Genomic DNA, 18,836 nt, shown 5'->3' with positions numbered 1-18,836 from the left:
CTGAGCGATAATCCCGCAGTGACTTGGAAGCCACTGGAACGTTGTTTCATGGCCGGCATCACTTATATGGTGTAACATCTCTGTAATATGGAAGATTAGTTGTCAAAAAAGTGTCGATACACTATGCTCCTGGTCAGGTTGAAGGGGCAAAAGCCCTTGGAGACAGGAGTTCCAGGGGGGTGTGCTGCTTTGGCCAGGGAGTCAGCATCCTCGTTGCCATGGGCTCCGACATGGGCCGGCCCCATGGTAAGCCGGATGCGGGTTCCCCTGGAGCAAATTACGTCAAGCCGCCAAGACAGCCTGCGGACGATGGGGAGGGGGGCTTCAAGGACCTCTGCAGGAGCTGGAGGGCTCCCTTCGTTACCCCTGGGCGCTCGCTCCAGATGTCAGCAGCCAAAGGAATGGCGGCCAGCTCGGCGGTATGAATGGCGGCCAGATCGGCGGTCGTCCACAACCGCCTAGCTGGCCGCCATTCATTTGGCTGCTGAAATATTTAGTGATGAACTGCCAGCTCGTCGGTCGTCCGCACACACAGCTCGTCGGAAACAACCGACGAACCGTGCAGGGGAAGCCCGACGAGCCAGCGGTTCACCTCCGCAATCCCTTAAGCCACAAGTGAATGCCTTCCTATCGAACGCTCAAAGTTGTGAAGACGAAGTTTTAAGTATATAGAATCTGCATTCATAAAAGCTATAAGAAGTGCTTTTGCTGCTGATATTTACGCTGCGCTCTCTATACTGCATGAACTTGCAAATGACTTGCGTTACTGGTAAGTCGACACACGTCATTTGTTTTGCTTTGCACTTGAAGTTCCGCCACTACCGTGGCAACATCAATTTTCGCCTAGTTGTCGAGATCCCTCAGAGAGGGCGCAAGGCGATAACCGCGGTTACATAGTCGCGAATAAATTCAGGGGAGCAATGAATGTACGACAGCTGTTTTCTTTGTGCCGCCGCACCGCCTATTTCCGAGTTGCGATCATGTGATTTTTAGGCGCCACCATGGATGATCCACTCACTTTCAGAGCCGACGGGGCGCTGTGTTTCCGAGGTGGTTGGATGGCGTGTTTTACGAAGTAGTTCATTCAGTATCTTGTTTATGTGAGTGTGCGCGTGCGTGCGAGTTCGCGTGTGTCTGTGCCTGCGAATGTCTGTGTACGCCCGCGTGTGTGTCTGTGTGTGCGTGCGTGTGTTTGTGACAGCTGTATATTTTCGGAGAGCTTGCCTTACGAGGTTTTATTTCTGCGGCGCATCACCGAACCACAGGCAAACCGTCAACCGCTGGCCGCCCTCGCAATCTCCAGCGGGCTCAGCTTTGTAGAATTGGCAGAGCGGTTTGCCGATCGGTTCGCGCCGCCCAGCCCCGCAAACGCCGCTAACATAGCTGCTCCTGAGAGCCCCAGAAGCGACGCCAGTCCCTCGCCCGTCGCCTCGGAAGGTCCATGTGATGCGCCGTTCACCGCGGCGGAATTGAACAATGCGCTGCAGCGCTGCCGCCGCCGCTCGGCGCCCGGACCGGACGGGGTGACATACCAAATGCTGCGAAACCTGGATGCGCAGCAACGACAGATCCTCCTGCAGCAGATCAACCTGGTGTGGGAACGCGGGGAGCTACCGGAGGATTGGCGAACCGCGGTCGTTTGTCCCATCCGAAAGGCAGGGCGCCCACCTACGGAGCTGAGCGGATACCGGCCAGTGGCATTAACATCGGCGGCAGGTAAGCTCATGGAGCATATGGCGTTGCAGCGTCTGAACGAGCGGGCTGCGGAGGCTGATTTGTTTGACGAGCGGCAGACGGGTTTCCGTGGGATGCGGTGCACGGCTGATTCTATATCGGACGTTGTTACAGCGCTGGAGCATGCCAGGGCAGCAGGCCAGGTTGCGCTGCTGCTGCTACTGGACGTCTCGGGCGCTTTTGACAACGTTCACCGCGCACCAATTCTCGCGGTGCTTGAGGGGGCCGGTGTGAGCGGGCGCCTTTTGCGATACGTTCATGGCTTCCTGAGCGGGCGCACCATGCGCGTACGAGTAGGGGTGCAAGCTCTCCAAGCCTCGCCCGGTCGACATGGGCGTGCCGCAGGGCTCTGTCCTATCACCATTTCTGTTTAATGTGGCCATGTCGGTGGTGCCGGCCTCCCTCCCCACGAGCGGGCGACACCATGTGTACATGTCCATATATGCAGACGACATAGCTCTGTGGTGCCGGGGACCACCGGGCGAGGCGTTCCGCGTGCGGGGGTGCCTTCAGGGAGCCCTGACCGCAATCGATGCCAGCTTGCGCGGCCTTGGTCTGTCGCTGAGCGCGGACAAATCGGTGGCCATGGCGTGCGTTTCGCGCTCGCGCGCGCACCTTGCGCCACTGTCACTGGACGGGACTCCGATGCCTTGGCGTAAATCGGTGCGGTACCTTGGCCTGGACATCGACTGGCGCCTTTCCTTCCGCCCCGCGGCGACCAAGGCCTGTCTGCAGATGAAGAGGATCACCGCCGCCGTGCACAAGCTCACCGCTCGAGGCCAGGGCATCTCCCAGCAAGCCGCGCTGCGTCTATACAATGCCGCAGCTTTGGGGGCGGTGCTCTATGCGCTGCCGCTCGTCACGGTGCGCAAGCCGTGCTGGAAGAAGCTCGAGCTTCAGCACCGCAAGTCCCTGCGCGTGTGCCTAGGCCTGCCCAAAAACTCGCAGTGCGCCGCAACGTTGGCCGAGGCAGGAGCGTGGCCCCTTGAGCTCCAAGCAGCGCGCAGGGCACTGAATCACATCGACCGGCTTCACCGCGCACCGGACGGCGGCTCGCTGCTGCAGCGTATGCGCTCGCACCCGCGCTCACGAATGGGCCCGGCGCTGCTCGAGTATGAGCAATTGACCCAAGGCCCACCCCCCTACGGCTCCTGCGCGCCCTGGCCTGCTGCCTCGGAGGTACAGCGAGAGATCGTCGGCATCGCGGGAAAGCGGAGCACACCCCTCTGCGCTGTGCAGCAGCTGGCCAGAGCCGTCATACACGAGGAGCTCCAGGACCATCTCCTCGTGTACACCGACGGCTCAGTTGCCCGCGACAGCTGCTCCCTTGCTGCGGCGGCCACCATCCCCGCCCTGCGACTGCACAGCCAGCAACACGCAACCTTCCTGGGCTCCTCCACCACGGCGGAGTTGATGGGGATCCGGCTCGGGCTGGACCTGCTGCTCACCCTCGGCCCTCCGCCGCCCAGGAGTGCTCTGCTGTGCGACTCCCGCGCCGCCCTCAGCCGCCTGCAATCTAACGGCCGCGGTACCCCACTAGTGCGGGAAATTCGCTCGCGCATCGAGCGCCTCGCGCAGAGAGGTTGTGCCGTGCGTGCACAGTGGGTGCCCGGTCACTGCGGCATCGCCGACAACGAAGAAGCTGACGACCTCGCGACCGCTGCACACCAACTACCTGCCAGAGATCTGCCCCTTGCGCTGGAGGACGTGCGTGCGGCCATTCACGACCATCTCCTAAAGCAGCACCCCGACCCACGCATCGCGGGAGGTGAGCGCATCGACAGTGTCACCGGCTGTCGCGCACTTACACGGTCGCAACGTGCAATGATCCTCCGCGCGCGCATTGGCTGCGTGTGGCCCGGGGAACGACGGGTGCGTCACGGAATCGCGACGAGTGATGTGTGTGACGGATGCGGTGCAGTGGAAACACTAGAACATCTGCTCCTTCGCTGCTCCGCGTTCGCCGATGCTCGTCGCGATATGCTCGCGGCCTATAGGGCGCAGGGCATACTACCAGACTCCATCAAGACGCTATTGTGGCCACAGGGCAGTGCGCGCACTCGTGAGCGAACTTTGGTGAGCCTCTGTGCATTCCTCGAACACACGGGCTTGACGTCCCGTCTGTTCTCCGTCAGGTAGTTACACGCAGTGACCGAACGCTCCGCGAGTTCTACCTTGAACGATTAATAACTGGACGCCCCACTCCAGTTGTAACCTACACAGTGCTGTGCGCGTGTGTGATTTAATTCCTCTTAAATGAACTAATCACGCGCACAACCTGGACACATTACTTATTGTGTAAATAGTTTGTACATATTACTTCTCCCCCTATCCTCTATTCCTGTCCCCTCACCTCTTTCATTTCATCTCTCCATTCTGCCTGCTGTCCTTTATTTCCGCTGCCCCAGCTCAGGTGCTTCAGTATCGATGGCAGATGCCGGGGCTAGCAAAAATCTTTTCCTTCCTTTTTACTATTATTTTTAATAAAGCCACTACCACCACCACCGTCCACCGAGGTATGTGAGACAGTTACTGCGCCATTTGCTTTCCTCAAAAACCAATTTTCAGTTTTGTAGCAATAGCTACACTACGCCAAACACTTCGCAAGGTCAGCGTGGCTGCGCGCAGAGCCGTGGCACCACCGCTCCGCCAGCTGTGCGCATGCGCGGAGTGACGTCATAGCGCGCAGCTGGTGCGCGCGCCGCGCGCCTCGTCAGTTGTGCGCATGCACGGAGTGACGTCAGAGCACGCAGCTGATGTGCGTGCGGCGCGCCTACAGTACGCTAGCATTTCAAGCCTTCAGCGTGGCGGCGCCATGGCCACAGTGGCAGCTGCCAGCGGCGCGGCGCACCGGGGAAACCGAGTGGGGGAGGAGTGGAGAGGGTGAGAGTAGGGTAAGAGTGAATCCACGTCCAGGGACGAGGATGAAGAATGAACTCCCAGGGAAACGCAGCGGCGAAAGACTGGCTGCAATTCGACTGAGCAAGTTCCACTCGGCCAGCTATAGCTATCGCGTCACTCCGTGTTTAACCAGAGCTAAACCACAGCCATTTTTGTTTACTCCAATGCCCTCCACTACGGTACCTCTTTCTTTTTTCTCCTTTCACCCACTCCTTCATAAAAAAATGATGTTTTAAGCGTCCTCCAATTTTTCCTTTCCTCAAAACCAATTTTCAATTTTCCTTGCATGTGTTCAGCGAAAAGCATGTGTTCAGAGAAAACAACTCCAAGTGTTTTCACAGATGTCTCCCTATTAACTTTACGTGGACCACTAATAATGCATTCAGGTATTTCCACACATTTACCGGGTGCACTGAACAAAACACATTTGATTTTTCATTCATTTAACAAGAGGTTGTTATTCTCAGACCACTCCTGCAACCGAAAACAAACTCAACTTGCGAGTGGTAGAATATCCTTTAAATTTTTTCCACTGAAAAATATGTTACAGTCATCAGCGTAGATTACAAATCTGGACAAGTTATCAATCAGCACTAGATCATTTTTATAAAATAGAAAAAAGAAGGGACCAAGGATGCTGCCTTGTGGCACACCACTTTGTATAGATCGGATTTTTGACTTATGGTCATTAATTTCAACGAACTGTGAGCGTGAGGATAAGTATGAACGGATTAGTCGAGTGCATATAAATAACAAAATAACAAAGAGACACATGGAACAAAACTTTCTGACTTTTTATCAATTTTTTGCCAAAATAGGTGAAAACGGCGAGCGTAGCAGATCAACCCCTCAAATACCAATAAATCTTCAAAGCATATTCCTTCAAACCTGTGCAAGCGAAGTCGGTACTGCATTCCAAAGCCTTAAAAACAGTCGTAGCATGGACTCAGATGGTTTAGAGATAAGGCCAATTAAATATGTAATTGATCATATTGCACCTTTGCTAGCACAATGTGAGGTGCACAAAAGATCCTCGGAGGATTTGTGAACGCGGTGCGTCGACACTGGTGCATCGAACAGCGGAGCTCTGCGCGTGCCAGCCAGGGCCGGACAAGCAAGGACGACACCAAATAAACGTGGCACTGTCAAAAACAACAAAGATACAGTTCTTTATAAGCACACTAAGTATCACAAGAAGAAACAAGAGACGAACAACCAAGATTTGCATATATTGAATTACACTGCTCAGCGTTTCATTGGCAACGTGGAGGATAGGAGGCGACACAACGAACTTATTGGAACTATTCATGTATAGCGCAAACAGCCCTCTTTTAAACTGGCATCTTTCGCGCCTTCGCTATGGCGAAATCAGATATAGTCTGTTCGAAGGATAGATCGTGGAAGAGGTCACTTTCAATGGACATGATAGCAAACGAGTGAGTTGAGTTGAGGTGTTGAATGCTACAGGTGGGATTAGCCTTGCTTATTCTGCCGGCAATTGCTCCACCGTAGCGTCCCTTCTATGTTAATAATGTCATAAAACCTGTCGCATCTAACCCGCTATGCGCACAGTCTTTTATAATAGCACACATTCTTCTCCAGCAGTCACCATCTATGCACAAAATCACTCCACACAGTCCACATCACAGTCCACTCCAGAAGTCAACAACTATGCACCTATTCAGTCACAGTAGAATATGGTCCATTGCAGTGCCATAATCCATACATACATTCACTCACAGTATAGCATAATCCACTCCAGAAGACACCATCTACGCACACATTCAATCACAGTAGGTCATAGTCCATTCCTGCTGTCACCATTTAGAAACAAGATCAGTGTTCTGCAGAAATGTTAAAAGAAGGCGTGGAGCCTCCCTTCTGCATGTTTGGTTTCCACTCGGGTAAACAATGTCCTGAACTGTACTGTGAAGGGTTCCTGTCTTCTTGAAGGAAGCGAACATCACATACCTTTCCGCGTTGTACTCTGGGCAGTACATAATATAATGTTCGATATCCCCGCACACGCCACATAAAGAACAAAGCGGAGACGATGCTATGCCCGTCTTATGCATCCAGTCAGGAGTGCGAGCAGAGGCCGTGCGAATTCGATGTAGTAGAGTCGCCTGGGATCTTCTCAGTCCCTTGGTCACACATGGCTTGTGGGGGCGCACTCCACAGGGGACTGAAATGATTGAGCACCGTTTTCCTGTAGATATTTTTCCATCTTGAGGTACTTTTTTTGATGGATTCCTGGACAGAGCTTTATGGGCGAGATTGTCTGCTACCTCATTGTCGTTGACTCCTATGTGAGTGGGCACCCATTGGAAATATAAAGTAAAGCCTCTGCTGTGCAGATTCTCCACCAAGCGCAGAGAGCTTATAGACAAGGCATCAGTAGGGAATCCGCGCTCTAACCTCTGAAGGGCAGATTTTGAATCAGTTAGGATGACAACAGGTTGAGCCGGACAAGACCCTCACTTCCGTAAAGCCGCCTCAATAGCAACACTTCCGGCCGTTGTGGAGGATAAAACAGCAGTAAAGCGTACAGACCACTTACGGTCCAAAGAAGGAATGTAAAAAGCCGCTGCGCTAGCTTGTTTGACCTTGTCCACAGAACCATCCGTGAAAATTTGAAGATGGCGGGCATACTCTGTTTCCAAATGTTCAAGTACGAGCGAACGCGTTGCTGCCAAAGGAGAGCTGCGCTTTGCGCTCACATGGGGAATTGTGACCTTACAGTCGAGGGTCGGAAAAGACCAGGGGGGTTTCAACCGTTTCCTTTGCCTCCGGACATTAAGGCCTAAAGAACTAAGAGTATTAAGTGCCAAGTAGGCCTTCGACTCATATCTCTTGCAGAGCCACTGGAGAAGGGATCGCCCTGATACCGTCTCTCCTAGGCGGCCAAGATGCATTAGTAGTCTCTGAGAAGCGACAAGACTAAGAGGTTTCCATAGAGACTCATGAAGTACTGCCTTATTCGCAGCCGCCTGAGGAACTCCAATGGCTATTCTTAGGCCCTTTCTGTGGACAACTTCGAGACGTTCAAGCTGTGATGCCGAGGGGGAAATTAAAGGTAACTGATACATTATGCGACTGACCACCAGCGCTTCAGGAAGTTTGACCACTGAAGAAGGATGGTTTCCCCATTGCTCACGTGCAATTCTACGGATCACATTGAGACGCGAAGAAATAGATGAAACAATCGCGTCGACAGCTTTTCGCCACTGTAGACGGGAGTCAATAATGACACCCAGGAAACGCGTATGCATGAATTGACGGATGCAAGACTGACCGATGTCTATCTTCAACCGCGCTTGATGTCTTCCTACACCTGGAAACAGAACAAATCCGGATTTTTCCACTGATAGAGACAATCCCACACCTTAAGGTAAGCTTGTACCGAAAGTAGAGCCTGTCGAGCTATCAGGGCTAATCGCTTGTGTTGGTAGCCAGTAATCCAAATACAGATGTCGTCAGCATAAATTGACATACGCACTTGCCTACAATTTTTTGGCAACGAATCGGGAAGGCCAGCCATTACGACGCTAAAGAGCATGGGGGAAAGAACACTTCCTTGAGGCACACCTCGTGATAGAACCCTTTCGGTGCTTAAGGTGCTCCCTAACCGTACCCGAACCGCACGATCACTTATAAACTTGTAAATGAATCTTAACATATGGCCCTGTATGCCCATGCCTTGCAAACTGTTTAGAATTGAGCTCTGAAGCACGTTGTCGTAAGCGTTCGCAACGTCAAGAAAAATGGCTAAGGTGCAAACGCCGAAAGCTCTCTGGTGTTCAACGAGACTCAGCAAGTCTAAGACGCTATCTTGGGCACTAAGACCTCGGCGGAATCCTGCCATACATGTTGGCAGTGCCTTGCTGTCCTCAAGCCACCACGATAAGCGTTCATTTACCAGCTTCTCCATCAACTTAGCTACACAGGAGGTCAATGACACAGGGCGATACGAGGCAAGGTCCGTCGTGCCTTTGCCATGCTTCAGTACTGGAACTACATGTGCCACCTTCCATGACAGAGGAACATCGCCAGTCTCCCAAACTCGATTGATGAAGTTGAGGAGCTCCTTCCTGAGTTCCAAGGGCAGATTATTCAGCATTTGATTGGTGATGCCGTCGGGACCTGGTGCACACCAGCGCCGCAGGCCACTGAGCGCAGTCTGAAGCTCACGGAGCGTGAACGGGACGTCCATGATAGACCTGGAGGAAGTAGGCAGTGTATATATATATCCATTCGAGAATTAGCACGTAGGAGTGCGTCTGCAAATTCCTCTGCCATGCATGCAATAGGTTTTTCCTTGCGTATTGCAAGATCTTCAAAAGGCTTCGAAGGGCGAGATTCTCCAGCAAGGCTGCCAATAACTCGCCATATTCTCGTCATCGGTGAGAACGCAGTCAAACTAGCGCAGAATGAGGCCCACTGCGACCTGTAGAGCTTGATCGTGTGCCGTCTAATGGCAGAGTTCAGCCTATTGAAGGTCGCCTTCAGTTCCCTGTCGTCCTTCTTCCACATGAGTTGGCGCTCCGCCCGCCTTCTCGCTGCGCAAAGGTTCCTGAGTTTTTAATCCGGGGCCGGAAAATGATTAGGTAACCTGACCGTCGTAGTTGCTGCCAGCTTACTAGAAATCATTTTGTCAATAACATCACCAGAAACACTTTCTAGGTGCTCTCTGTACTTGTCCCAGTTGACCACATTGCTAACTTTAGGTCCACTGATAGCAAGCGAGTCCACCTTGCCGTCAAGGAGGCTCGAACGAAGGCGACTTTTTATCAGCGACAACTTGGAAAACGATCGTTCGGTCTCAAAGTTTGCCACGGGTATTTTTACGCGCATTCGCAAAGCAATAGAAAGGTTCGGAAACACATCAATAAGCTTTCTTTCGTGCAGCAACTTCATTATTCCCAGGGGACTCGTGTCCTGGCACACCGAGTTCTGCAGAAAGTTCGCAAACTGAACGATTTCGCGGAAAATGCTGGCCTCAAATCATTTTTCTAGGTTTTCACCAACTTCTCAGCCTGCTGTGCCAGAGAGGCCTCGCTCCCTACTTCTGTCAGCAATTTTAAGAATCCGAACTTTTCGCAGAGTTCAGTGTAGGCAGCCTTTCGCACTCGCAAAGCAGAGCCTATACTGTCAAATACAACATTGTAGGTCTCTACGATAAAATTTGCTCTACCTTGTAGCGCACTATCGCTTTTTCCGTCCGGGCATGCTTACTCAAAACGATGGGTTTGCCCTCATCCTGATAACATTGATTGGTACTTAGCGTGCGTGCTCTCTCTTCGAAGGTATCAAAGAGCGGTCGCAAAGAATTAACAAAGCCTTCTAGAGAGCTCAGCAGGTCTACAGCAGCTGAAATGTCTAGGCCTGGTTTCTGAAGTGCTACGCTCGTTTTGTCAAAGCGCTCCAAGATTTCACTCCAGAAAATCGCCATGAATGCAGCCTGTAGTTTTGTCATTTTCTTGAAGGGTGAGTGCGCTTCGTTCCTAGTGTCACCGTTTTCTTCCTCGTTCCTTGATATAGCTTCAAGGCAACACAAGGCTACTTTGAAATTTTTCAGAATGGCCTTGCATGATTCAGCATGTCTTGACCACCTGGTCTCAGAGAGACTTTTCAAAACAAGCTGATGGCCAGTTCCGCCCATGCTGTCCAAAAGATAGCTCCATCGCTAGGTGAGGCAGAAAAGAACACATACAATCTCTGAATTGCAGTGAAAAATTTTACTGCCTCAAGGCAACTGTCAACGCTTAACGCGCCAACTAACTTCAGTGAATGACCAGCACACGGGACGTAGACTGCCAATTCGTTCAGGTGTTTGATTTGAGCTTGCAGTCCTTTGTATTTTCTTGACATATTACTCGCATTATCATAAGCCTGGCCCCTACAATCATCAATTGAGATGCGATTGGTCGTCAAAATATACAAGCCGGTATGCGATTCGATTGGAACAAATCCAAGAAGGCGTTCATACACTTTCCCTTTTAAATAGTATCGTAAAACAACTGACAGCTGATCAACGTGAGTAAGGTCTGGAGTCGATTCAACAATTAAAGATAAGTATTTTGAAATCGAAAATAGTTTGCACATGAAACAGTAAACGAAAGACTCCGAGTACATTAACCAGTGTCGCTCGTACGCCTCCCCATTTACAGCTTTTCGCATGAAAATATGAGGTGACATATAGCGTTTCTGAGTTTTGTATTGCCTTTCGGAACGCGGAAAATTGTCTGCCCGATTTTGAAAATACAATGGCCCTTTCTCAAGGCGTACACTCCGAAAGCTGTCAGTAATAACGGCCGGCCACTTAGCAGAGTCACTTAGAATCTCGCAACGTACCTCATGCTGCGAGGGTGTCTGTACTTCTCCGTCGCCGCAACGAGAAGCCGTCTCATTCGTCCTCTCGAGGCACACTTTGTGGAGGGAACATGATTATTTGAAGCCAAACTAACAGAAAACAAGTGAGTCGGTTCTCGGAGTGTTGTTTCCTGGCGCTCGTCAGTAGAAGGAGGCTCATCGGGGAGGTTTGGCGCAGTAGTAGAAATCGGGCGTGGTGGACCGGACACCTGGAGCCCTTTGGCAGGGGCCCGGCCGAGTAGCATAGAAGGGAGAACAGGCCGGCACAAGAGTGATTCTCGGGCTGGACCTCATGAAGGCTTTCGATAACGTGGAACACAGGGCAGTACTCGAAGGACTAAACGACTCCAACGTAGCAGTCGAATGCTTCAGGTACGTTAAGAACTTTCTCTCGGACAGACAGACTGCTATCAAATTATTAGATCTCAAGTACGAACCTTTGGCGATAGGGGATAGTGGAATGCAGCAGGGATATGTTCTCTCCCCCATGTTTAATTTCACTCTGAGGAAACTCTCCCCTCTCCTAAGGCAAATAGAGGGGATACATCATAGCATATATACGCTGACGATACCACTATTTGGACGTGTTGGTGTTGGGGGGGGGGGGGGGGACCTCCAAAGTTCTGCACCAAATGCGGGATAACAGCTAATCGCATTCGCTTCTCAACGCCAAAAATTTTCGTTTGAATCTTCCGCCACGCTTAAACAGTCGATGCTGGAAGTTCTCTCACTTGTCTTTTCTCCTTTCTACATGCATTTTCTCGCCGCCTGTGACGTACTCTACTTTCGCGTATTTTAGAACGTTTCCGCAATTAAAAGTATCCAATAAGGTCGAGTAACTTCTGATATTGTTTTTTCTGTGGCTTTGAATGTCAAACATTACAATTTAGCCCCCCACCCACTTTTTTTTTTGTCTTAGAAAACACCATCAAATGCATCATGTAGTACGCAACTGTGGCCTGTCGATGTTCACGATCCACTTCCCGTGTTTTTGATGCCAGGATAATGGCGGATGACCCGATGGCGGGTTTGCAAAGCTGGCGAAATGTAACGTCTCTGTTTGCTAATTGATGGCTCGTGATCATCACGTCCGACGATAAGTTGATGGAGAAGTGGATGACTTAAAACTAGGTATCGTCTCTCGATGCTTGATTCTCTGCTTTTTATACTGCTACTCTTTGGCGCGTTTTAGAGTTTTCTCAACAAAAGGCCTAGGTTGTTCCAAGTCGCCGAGCAGAGCCGCGCTGTGCGGAAGGACACTGATTTTACCATATCTTCGCATTGCTTGTAGTGCATCATTTTTATGCAGCCAGCTTGAGTATGGGCCGTGGTTCATGTACAGCGAGGTAAGACGTTTCCTGTGCGTAATACCTGCAAGCACCCACTACGAACGTTTCGTCTCAACTGCACTCGTCTACGTGGGTACACCTCGTTATCATAGAACTTCCGTTTACAGCTTATGGCGGAGGTTAGATCGTTGTTTTACCCGTTCTGTTGAGCTGCTGCTGCTTGGCCATAGCGCACCTTGCAGGCTTCGGAGAAACGCGCGTGAACTTTTCACCCTGGCCGTTCATCGTAACGTTGGTTGTTACGTAATCCAACCACGCGCTGCCCGCCAATTCGGTAATCGTTGTATGTTTTCTGTGCTAGTTATTTTTGAAGTAGAATAATGTAGCGACAGACCCCTACAGGCTACCCTTCTTGAAACGTTAATGAGCACTAGTCGCCCCTTTTAACTTCCGCATCAGTGATCTGTGCTAACGGCGTTGGGTTTTTAATAAGTCAGTTCAAAAGACTGACGTGGGAAGACCACCTTTGATGTACGATCTCTTTTTAGGCTTGGTCATATTTTTTCTAACGTGCAAGGTGAGTGCACTGAAAGAGCGCTATGCTAAGGACGCATGCAGGGCGTCAAAGTGGGTACAGGAAGCTTTTCTCAGTCATTTCGCGAAGAAGCATCGCCGCGGTGTCACTGGCATTTGCCGCCTGTGTACGTGGAGACTTGCGCGCTCCGACCTGCAGACATCACTGGGGCGACAGCTGCATTGTTGTAACAGATGTCAGCTATAATTCCTGCATAGTAATTGGCGCGGCGTATATGTTCATCGGTGTAATTGGGCGGATGATATTTCGAAAATGGCATACCTAACGTCTATAAAGCCGATGGGTATAAGTGCTTTGCTGTGGGTGTAACAAGTTATAACTGCTTTCTCCAAACATGGAACATGTTGTTTGCTTGCTTATTCAGGACTTGTTTCTGACAGCAGCAGCACATTTAATCATTGTGCTTTTGCAGAATGTTTATGGTGGTCTTGTGTTTTGCTCCGTTTTGCTCTTCCAAACAGATCTCACTGATGACATAAGCTGTTACGTCATGAGTGAAATCTGTTAAACACGTTGTGCACATATATGGCTGGTGCTAATTGCCAGGACTACATGACATGCTGCCTTGGAGCTTCGTGGTGATTTGTCTGCTGTGATTGACAATGTACATAGTGCCTTGAAGTCTTGGAATGGTAGTCTGCTTCTTTGGAAGCAAACTACTACCAACTGGTGTTTGAAGAATTGAGCCTCTCTTTCATATTTTGCTGGTTAGTTATGTAATTTGTGGATGGATGAATGGTATTTTTGTGAACAAGGCAGTATAAAACTGGCAGAAGCAATGAGTCCATAATCATCTTTTCATGGTAATCTTGTCTCCTCCTTTGTTTTTATATTCCAGCTAAGGCTGTGCAGTTTTTGGGAAACTTCTTGGGTCGTCCAAGCATAAATGAGACCATGGGGCTCCGATTAGGGGTTCCATGAAGCTGCTTACTGTTGACAGGGGTGGAAAGTTGGGCGAGTCGGTATCGATCCATGAGAAAAGGAGTGCGAAAACAAGATGACGGACAAAGACAGAACACAGCACTAGCACTAACTTCCGACTAAAGGAAAAACACCAAGACCGTGTCGACTGGGACTCGAGCCTAATGACTGAGCGCATGCACCAAAGCTGGTAAGCCGAAGAAATCAATGGAAAAAAAATAAGCACAAGAGGATAAAGGCTATTACAAACCTAGGAATTTCAATTCTTGTTTCGATAAGATTATAGAAGGCTCTCTGACACACAGATCACGCAAAGTAGCTATCTATGTAGCGTCAATGAATTCTCTCGTCAGTTTATCTGCTTCTGGCAACAACAGAGCATTTATCCAGAAATGGCACGCTCCTGCACTTCTTGCAAGGCAAGGCCAGATTGCTGCCCGTTAACGACTTCATGTTGTGTTCACGAAGCCTTTCGCTGAGACACCTACCGGACTGTCCCACATACTGCTTCCCACAGTACTGCGGGATGCTGTACATGATGCCCTCTGTGCATTTAACAAATCTTTTTCGGTGGTGGATGTTACAATGCAGATTTTGGGGGCATTGTTCGGCGGGCAGGGTTCTTTTGCACTGGGCACTTAGTTTATCTGGGGCTGAAGAAACCACCTGAACATTTGCCTTCTTTCCTATTTTCGTTAGATTGTGTGACAGACCATGGATATAGGGGATGACAGCTGTCTTGCCTTGCGTTTTATCTGTCACTCTTCCATCTTCCTGAAGTTTCTTCTTAAGCAAGCTTTCAGCCACTGGCACTGAAATACTTATATCATTAGGATACCCTGCTTCGAGGAATCTTCTAAGTTGTACTTGAAAGCTGGAGCTGCTGAGGTGGGGGCATGACTTTTTGAGAGTATTTTGCACGCATAGTTTCGTGATGCCTCGAGTTTAGAATGAGCTGACTTGTATGGCAGGAGGGGTTTGTTAGCGCGAGGTGAATAGCACCAACAAACGTGGATGTCTATGAACTTAAAGCGGATATCGAGAAACCGGATCTCTGAGTCGGGGGGAATTTTACTAGTCATTGTTAGCGGGAGGAAACACCCTTGTACAATGCCAAAAAAAGTCCGCTGTGACTTGCTCAAGAAGCGAAGGTGTACAGTCAATAAGGAATAAAAAATCATCAACATATCTAACAACTTTTACCACACATAAAGTGGCAAGTCGATCTTGAAGAATCCTATCCAAGTGTGCAAGGTATAGGTTGCTGAGTACAGGGGCCAAGCAGGACCCGATACACACTCCGTTTTTGAATATGAGGAGTACCCTGCCAATTAATGAAGGTAGAGCGGAGATGGAACAGTAGCAATTCCAAAAATCTATCGACAAATAGCCCAGATTCATTTTGAAAAGCAACCGCACCGTGATGATGGATGGATTGTTCAACAATGTTGAGTAGGTTAACATGGGGCAAGGAGTAATATAAGTCTTTGACACGAGCCTTCTCGGTTTTTCCATTGATGTCATTGGTGTCATTGTGTTTTCTCTTGCTAACGTTGACTGGTGAAATTCCCACTGACTCAGAGATCCGATTTCTCGATATCCGCCTTAAGTTCATGGACAACCACGTTCGTTGGTGCTGTTCACATTGCGCTAACAAACCCCTTCTGCCATACAAGTCAGCTCATTCTAAACTCGTGAAACGAGCCATCATAAGCCTATGCATGCAAAATGCTCTAGATAAGTCATGCCCCCACCTTAGCAGCTAAAACTTAAAATATTCCTCGATGCAGGGTATCCTAATGATATCTGCGTTTCAGTGGCTGAAAGCTTGCTTAAGAAGAAACTTAAGGAAGAAGGAAAAGTGACAGATAAAACGTAAGGCAAGACAGTTGTCATCCCCTATATCCATGGTCTGTCGCACAATCTAAAGAAAATAGGAAAGAAGGCAAATGTTCAGGTGGTTTTTTCAGCCCCAGATGAACTAAGTGCCCTGTGCAAAAGAGCCCTGCCCGCCGAACAATGCCCCCAAAATCTGCATTGTAACATCCGCCACTGGAAAAGATTTGTTAAATGCACAGAGGGCATCGTGTACAGCATCCCGCTGTACTGTGGGGAGCAGTATGTGGGACAGTCCAGTAGGTGCCTCAGCGAAAGGCTTCGTGAACACAACAACATGAAGTCGTTAACGGGCAGCAATCTGGCCTTGCCTTGCAAGAAGTGCGGGTGCGTGCCATTTCTGGATAAATGCTCTGTCATTGCCAGAAGCAGAGAGAAACTGACAAGAGAAATCATTGAAGCTACACATATAGCTACTTTGTGTGATCTGTGTGTCAGAGAGCCTTCTATATTCATATCGAAATGAGAATTGAAATTCCTAGGTTTTTAATAGCCTTTATCCTCTTGTCCTTATTTTTTTCCATTGATTTCTTTGGCTTCCCAGCTTTGGTGCATGTTCTCAGTCGTTAGGCTCAGGTCCTGGTCGACACGGTCTTGTATTTTTCCCTTAGTCAGAAGTTAGCGCTCATGCTACGTGTTCTGTCTTCGTCCATCGTCTTGTTTTCGCGCTCCTTTTCTCATGCATACATACTGTCGCTTACCTAAAATGCACACACATATGTATATTTTTTTTTCCAGCACACGGCACTAATGTTTGCTTGGTCCTTTTGTAAAATGCCCCCAAAAATGCCTTCATTGACCATTTTTAAGCATTCTATAAAGTATATCTATTTGTGCTACATAGGGCAGTTTGTAATTGCAGGGCTGCCAAGAAAGCATTTTTCTTGGTTGTGCCGGGTTAGATTTTGTATTGTAATTTATGATGTCTGACCTCTTATGTTTCATTGAAGAATATATTGTGATATGGTTTATGCCTTTTAGAGGCTATACTGTGAGGGCAGTGAATGTTTGAAGGTTTTGTGTTACTAAACAACGTTGATTGGTGGAATGCGTTCTGGTACTCTAGCCTGCTTGTACTCTAGCTTACTTGAACTCTGCTTTTATCTCTGGTTTCGACAACTTGCTGCTTGCATAAATTTCTGATAGCTAGCAATGCTAAGCTCATGGTGAAGGTAGTGCGAAAGACTAGAAAGAAAGGAAGAAGCAAGACACGACACTTTCCTTTTGTTCTCGTCTTTCGCACTACCTTCACCATGAATCCGATTCATCTCGCGCAACTTTCCACCTTACTGATGCTAAGTGCTCCTGATTTGCATAGTTACATTTCTGTTGGTTTCAAAGCAAGTAATCCGAACAAAACTGTATTGCGCCTTCATTAAACTAAATTTGGCTGTGGTCACGCTGGTGTTTACAAATGCATACTTGCCTTAGTGTGCATTTAGCAATTAAATTGCAGTCATGTAATGCTTGACCTGCAAATTGAGCTTATTGGTTGCCAGCTAGATCTGATGCATGACTACATTTACAAAGCTGTAATTTCTGGGAGGACCTTGCCAATGCATAGGCTGCTGTAGGTGCGCATGTTGGAAATTTTCCAGGTGGTTGAAAATAATCTGGAGCCATACTTTCTGGCGTGGCCTCCTCTGTGTGCTTCATGTTGAAGTTGCCTCTTAATGTTGGATATGTCTAGTTTCCTTGCTAGAACATGCCTGGAAAGTTGTGACAGCAACTTTTCATTTTCCTCTTTTAGTTCTTTGCACAAGGACACGCTAGGCCTTTAAACCGCGCCCACTGTGTCCCATGTGCATTCAGGCACTTATTTGCATCAAAATAGTGCTTTTTATGCAATAATTAATACTTCCTTTGCTTTCAGCACAACTGGTGACATGATTGGAGTGACCTGAAGAGCATGTTTCAGCTGTTATGTTGCAAATTCAGTCTGGCCTATGCTAGCACCATGGGCCACTAGTTGGTGTACTAAAGGCAGCACAACTAAAATAACACAATTTTTATGACACCGCCTGCAGTAGTTCAGATATGAAATGTGTAATAGTATCCCGTCCAGCGTATTATGCAACATGCTGGAATGACAAAATTTCAATTCAGTGACCCTTTGATAGTAGAGTAAAAGGCTTTGGGGCCATCCATGGCTTATTGAATGAGCTGAAAGCAAAAGCTTGCCAAAGTAGGTGGCATTTTGGATATTAAAGTATGTGGCGTAAAGTGGTCTACTTTATTTCTTTTTTGAAGATTTATTTTGGAACTACTTCCAGTCTTCAGGAAGACCTTCGGCATTTACAATTCCTTTATTCGCTGTGTTGGCTCTAGTTTTAGTTAGACTTAGTTCAATGTCTCTTTCCTGTACAGTTCAGTAGGTTTTAAATCTCATGGGTTCCTTTCAGTTAAATCGTGTAAGCAGAGGAAGTTTACAGCATCGCTTGAGTGAAATCTGTCATAGTTTTAAGGCTCAAGACATTTTATAAGCATTGCGGGCTTTTCCTGCTACCACCTCTTGCCTTGGATTGCATTTGTATTTTGTGCACTTTTACTGCTGACAGGGGATCCAGGGGCGCAGCCAAAAGGGGGGGGGGGGGGCATATAAGCCCCCCCCCCCCCCCCCCCCCCTGAAATTTTTTCGAAGTGTCACGCACCACTGACCAAAACAACCACTGGCGCCGGAAGTCATTCTGGATTTTGCCACCTACAGTGTCTTTTTCAGACTAGAGAAAACATTTTGGCGCAAACATTGCTAACTTGGGTTGGATTTCATGGCAACTCCCATGCACCTGGAGTTGTGTAATGCAAGAGGCCCCATCCTAGCGCGAACTTTCAAGGGCCTAGCGATGGCTCGCTGTTGCGACTAAAATTTCGGTGCAATTACTCGCAATACATGACCGGTGACAGCTGCTGCTGCGCAGTATACTGGAACGAAGGACAGCGTCATTGAGATTTTTTCCTGGCCGTTGCATGTGTACAAAAATGTAAAGGTTCTTGAACGACAAACATTGATTAAAATATTTGTCCTCTACTTGCTAATTTCATGGCCTTTACGTTTTTCATATCAGCGGCATGCACTGCTTTGCTAGTTCCGGACCGATATGGTTCTAGACTTCGTGTGATATTTTCTT

The 18,836-nt window shown here is 48.8% G+C and overlaps 1 protein-coding gene across 2 annotated transcripts in view; it reads left to right on the top strand.

Annotated features, from left to right (window-relative positions):
* The first annotated feature begins 12,000 nt into the window (after window positions 1–12,000).
* wapl (cohesin release factor wings apart-like) overlaps window positions 12,001–18,836 on the top strand; it is a 112,125-nt gene continuing 105,289 nt past the window's right edge. For both annotated transcript variants that reach the window (XM_077649212.1, XM_077649213.1), the window contains exon 1: window positions 12,001–12,138. The gene's annotated coding sequence lies outside the window, so the exon portion shown is untranslated. The remainder of the gene's footprint in view (window positions 12,139–18,836) is intronic.

Source organism: Amblyomma americanum, chromosome 1, assembly GCF_052857255.1.
Source record: "Amblyomma americanum isolate KBUSLIRL-KWMA chromosome 1, ASM5285725v1, whole genome shotgun sequence".
NCBI lineage: Eukaryota > Metazoa > Arthropoda > Arachnida > Ixodida > Ixodidae > Amblyomma > Amblyomma americanum.
Note: the sequence above shows the minus strand (reverse complement) of the source record. Positions and strands in the feature narration are given on the sequence as shown.